Raw genomic sequence first — 6,000 nt, 5'->3', positions numbered from 1 at the left:
GATTTTGTGCAGTTTATCAATTTACTGTGACGTTATTGTCAATATAATGGTTAAGCAGACAATGTTAACTCACACCGGTATTTATATGTAACAGCACATGGACCTATTCTCCAGTTTAGCAGTTAAAGTTAGCTTCATAATATTGGACAGCTGTTGTCATTTCAATTTACTATTTCACGAAAGGGAATTATATATGTTCTTGTAATTTTTTGAGCAGGGGAAATCCAAGATTAATGTATTCCACTTTGCAGTTTTATGAGCACAACCGAATAAAGGAATGAAAATTTATCCCGCTGTACATTTTTACGTCGCGTAATATCAAAATAACCACGAACATTATGCCCCAGACATTAATGTAAAGCTTATTTACGCAACTACTTTTTACTTTATACACTTTGTCTTATTAAGCATGCTCAATGTAACAAGAAACTGAAAGTACATTCAACAGTGTGCTGAGCAAGGTCATTATCACTTCATTGACCCGTGTAGAATTTCACATCTCCAAGTTAACATTGAAATACAAACCTCCTGAACTGTAAATTGGCTATGAACCTTGTTTGGAATTCATTGCAACTAAAAACAAATGTCCGCACCCATGTGTCCTTCACCGTAGGCAATTTTACAATTAATTGCAACTTGATGTTGTAATTTTCTGCCATAGAATTACACAAATTAACTGAAAAGCTGTGCGTCTGGAAGTGAGGACAACTCCCAAGCAATTTCAACCTGCAGTCTTCTGACGGAATACACCACTCGGTCTTTGATTCTAGACCGAATAGAAGTCATAACCATTTGCTTAATTGTGAAAAAAAAATCTTCGCATCGATCCATATGTCGATTTACCTGTCCTTTCCTCGTCAAAAAATGCTAGTATCACAATTACATCTAATTCATTACCTCCATGTCAGTAATAAAGACATATGGGAATTATGTACTGCATTACATCGTGTATATTAGTTTGTTTCAAACTAAGAATAACCTGAAAAGTAATTTGTCTATGGCTCACTTGTCAACGTGTATTTTATAATTCAATAATTGCATCAACAGTTGCATTTGTCACCTGCACAGAGCAATTACTATTCAAATTATTTACCTATGTATAGTTCATGAGGTCCAACTTGAAAAATATCCAGTTTAAACATGCTTAATTTCAAAAGTTGACTGTACATTTAGTGGTCATTTTTGCCAACATGGATGAAGAATAAACAGTGCATATCAACCACTGTTTTAGGTTTCAAGGCAAATATCTGTATTTACTCATGAATCATGAAGTGTCGTTCATTAATCAACTGTAACTTTATGTTGGGTAGCATTGGCTAAGCAGAAAATAATAGCAAGTACCTCTCATTGCATGCAACAAATTATTAATTGCAATCCCCGATTTAACAAATACATATAGCTTCGTAATATTGGACATTTGTTGCCATTTCAATTTTACACTTCAGCGTAACAATATGTATATTTCTTGTGCAATTTCTTATGAGTACGATAGTATTTTGCTTATAATATATTCCCCCCTGAATTTACATGAGAACACCCAAGCAATTCAATGCACATTTATCACTTTGCGTATTATCATGCACTATATCAATCAAAAACTAATGGAATGTCTAAAGCATTAATATGAGTCCCAATACAACAATTAATCGCTACGTTAACCTCAAGTATGTTATTAATCATGCACAATGTAACAATAAACTGAAAGTTTATTCAACTGTGTATACTTAGCAAGTTTATTCTATCGCGTTAATTATCAGTTCATTATCCCGTGGAGAATTTTGCATTCCCATGTCATCTTTGGAATGCAACTGCTTCCACCTATATGTTGTCTATTCAAGCTGGTTTGAAATTAACTGCAAATAAAGAAAAACAAATAACGCAGTGTTACACAACTTAGGATTCGCACATACGCCCAAGCCGAGTTTATCTGTTATCATATCCAATGTTACAATGAATTGCAAATTGATCTCAGAATGAGTTCTCTGAACACTACGTGAATTAACTGAAATGCATGCCTGTCAGGAAGATCACCATTCCACAATTTCAGTCTCCTTCCATCGGAAAGAATACAACATTGGATCTATGATTCTGTCCCAAGAATCACGGGAAACCAGAACTTCTTTTTGTTTTCGTTATTTCATTCTTGCCCAGGACCCCTGTCTTTCACTGATCCATCTTTATATTGGATGTGGGCAGAAATAGTGGGTGTTTTCATAATTACTCCGGCGTTTCCTGATCTTGAAAAATGAACAAATCTTCTTATTTTCTCTTATGTGGAGTTCGCTGTGAGGTTTATCATAGAAAATTAGATCACTGCAAACTGATTGTTTCTGGGTAATACGCAACAAAATATACAGAGAGAATGCAAAGAGTAAAGGAAACAGATCGTCTGGTGAAATGATGCGACACAATAATCTCTCCCTCAATGTTAGTAAAATGACGGAGATAGTCATCGACTTCAGGAAGCGGAGTGGAGGACAGGATCCTATCTGTGCCAACTCGGCTAAAGTGGAAATGGTCTAGACCTTCACGTTTCTAGGTCTCCAGATCATCAACAACCTGTCCTGGTCACTGCACGCTGATGCTATAGTTCACAAAGCTCACAGATGCCTCTGCATTCTCAGGGGTCCAAGAAAAACTGGTATGTCCGCTACGATCCTCACCAATTTTTATAGATGTAGAATGTAATGCACCTGTTTGGGATGTCTCACAGCTTGATCTGGCTGCTGCTCGAACCAAGCCTGCAAGAAACTACCAAGTGTTGTGAACGAAACCCCGCCCATCACGCCAACCAGCCTCCCATCCATTGACTTTGTCTGCACTTCCCGCTGACTTGGAAAACCAGCCTGCAAAATGAAAGACTCCACCCCATCCGCACGTACTCCGTTCCACCTTCTCCCTCCGGTCATAAACAATCTGCGAAATTCTGATGTCATGTGCCAACCGACTCAAGAACATACACTTCTCTTCTGCCATCGGACTTTTGCATGTACCGACCATATTTTAAGTTGATCTTCCTCTACGCCATGTCTTTAATATCAAGACTATATTCGGCATCCTATGCTTTTGTTTTCCCCGAAGTACACTATGAATGGCATGTTTGAGTATCCAGAGCGAACAATAAAATACTTTACCCTGTGTTTCAATGTAAATCAAATTAAAATCAAAGTCACCTTTCTTTAACTGATGGGCAGTTGGGATGAAATCAGTGTTGTTTAAATTAACAACTCTCTGTCCATTCCAATTATCTCACAGTGTACTTATTAACATTTGTAATATAAAACCTGATTAATATTTGAATTTGCTGTCATAACCAAAATAAACAATGATATTCATCGTAAGATATTATCCCTACAGTGCAGAAGGAGGTCATTCATCCCGTCGAGTCAGCACCAACCAGAATCGCACCCGGGCCCGATCCCCATAACATTACCTTCTTACCCCAGGTCGTCACTCTGACAGGAAGGGGCAATTTAGCATGGCGAATCAGCATAACCTGTGCATCTTTGGACTGTGGGAGGAAACAGCAACAACCGATAGAAATCCAAGCAGACACGGGGATAAAATGAAAATTCCACACAGACAATTGTCCGAGGCCAGAATTCCTGGCTCTGTGAGGCAGCAGTGCTAACTACTCTTCCACCGCACTGAATGCTTCATGACGCCGCAGCTGATAAATGTCAGACTACCTAAATACCAAATTGAAATGTGAATTAGCTGTCACAGATCTTTTGCAATCTGCATGTATTGATGAGTTGTTTAAAGACACGGTCAAGGCTCGTCAAGACAAGAAAAAAACTCGGGCCATTAATGATGTTTTTTTTGCAGCCGATCAAAATCATGAAAAAAGTAACATTTAATCACAGGAACAAGTCTAAGCAGTTAATAGTACAAACCTTTCTTGAATAACTTCATGATAATATTCTCAGAGATAAAACAGTTCTTGAAGGCCCCATCATCAATGATGTTTAATCTTCAACAAACTCTGATGGTATTAACTCGCAAAGCCCTGTTGCTCCAAAGGAATATCTCACACAACTTTTCCGTCCTGACCAAGACAGGAAAAACGTGTCTTCACAGATCTGGCTTCCACACACGCTGCCTTGTTTGAGATCTCGCAGCACACACCACAGTCTATCGTCTCTCTTTTTAATATTCTCCTCTTTGATTTTCCTCTCCATTGCTGTCCAATTACATTGAGCATATTTGCTGAACAATTTTCCCATTACTTACAGCTATTGCTATGAGACCGCTGATGTTCAATGGGAGAACATCCTAAATTGGTTTGGGGAAACTTGGAACACAGGTACAAAACTTTCTGATTGCGAATTGGCAGAAATGTGACAAAGCACATCACACCTGGTGAGGAAAAGAGAACGGACCTTTTGTAAGTTATTCAAATAACCCAATGATATTGAGCTTTAAAACAAACAACAGGAATGACACAGTAATGATCAACATTTACAATTAACAGTTACTTACATTTACTATTCGCAATAAAGGGCGGCAAGATGGCACAATGGATAGCAATGCTGCCACACAGCATCAGAGAAAAGGGTCCACTTCCGGTCTCAGTTGACTCTCTGTTTGGAGATTACACATTCTCCCCGGATGTGCATGGGATTCCTCTGGGTGCCCCACTTTCCGCTCCACAGCCTAAACATGCGCGAGTAAGGTGCAATGCCCATAATAATTTTGCCCCTGACTGTCAGGGGAAAAAGCGAATTAATTAAGTTACGGACACTGGACCAGGCAGAGACTGTTTTCAGTGCCCTTCGAGCCTTCTCCACCATTCAATTTCATCATGGCTGATCACCACATTCAATAGTCTGACCCCTCTTCCGTCTGTATCCCTTGATCCGTTTAGCTGCAAGAGCTACAATCTAATGCCTAATTGATGTGTTGGCCTCAACTACTTTCTGTCGTATTGAATTCCACAAATTGACCACTCTCGAGGTGAAGAAATTTCTCCTTATCTCAGTCCGAAAAAAAACCCCTTAACCTCAAACTATGACCCCAAGTTATTGGTAGCCCCACCATCTGATACGTTATTTGTGAATTTAAACTTTCAAAATATTTTAGAATTGTATTAGCTTCTTTGAGGACCCCTCTATTCTTCTAAAATGCAATGATTATAATCCCAATGGACTTAGTCTCTCCTTATATGCCAGAGCTGCCTTCCCAATAACCAGCTTGATAAACATTTTCGGCACTTCCTCTATTTTAAAGAAGGACTTTATCAATCACGGACACCAAACCTGCACACAATATACCAGCTGTGGTCTCATCAAAGTCCTGTACAATTGAAGCCCTGTACAACAGGGCTTTGTGAATTAATATTATCAGAGGTTGTTATAAATTAAACATCATTGATGATGGGGCCTTCACAGGGAGGGATGTGCATGTACTTCACAGCCCTCCCTCCCACTCATCTTTGTACCATCTGCAATATTTGGAGATGGTACATTAGTTTTGCTCTTCTGCCTGCCAATCATAAAATATCCCATTCATGCCAAACATGTGCTTCATATATGCTATCCAGCTTTCTATCCATCTCAAGAGCCGACTCACAATCCCATGTGCTTTAACTTTACACAGTACTCTCTTATGTAAGACGTTGTTCAAAGTCTTCTGAAAGTCAAAATAAAGTACATCCATCCGTTATCCCTGGTCAACTCTGATAGTAATTACATCCTCCAAGAATTCGAATCGATTCGTCAAACATAATTTTCTCCTGGAATGCATGATGACTTTATCTGATCATGCCATTTCGAAGACAGCATTTACAATTAACAGCAAATAACAACATTACAATTAATAATGAACAGCGTTTACAATTATGGCAAAAAGCAACACTTACAATTCCCAAAGAAAGTGAACAGTTACATTTAACAGTAAAGAACGCCATTTCAATTCACAATACGCAACGCCACTTACTCCATAGCACAATAATGTTTGCCCAGTCATTATATTTAAGTTACTTCCGCCCCACACTCCGAA

The sequence above is a fragment of the Mustelus asterias genome, assembly GCF_964213995.1.
Source record: "Mustelus asterias chromosome 26 unlocalized genomic scaffold, sMusAst1.hap1.1 SUPER_26_unloc_13, whole genome shotgun sequence".
Lineage (NCBI taxonomy): Eukaryota > Metazoa > Chordata > Chondrichthyes > Carcharhiniformes > Triakidae > Mustelus > Mustelus asterias.
Note: the sequence above shows the minus strand (reverse complement) of the source record.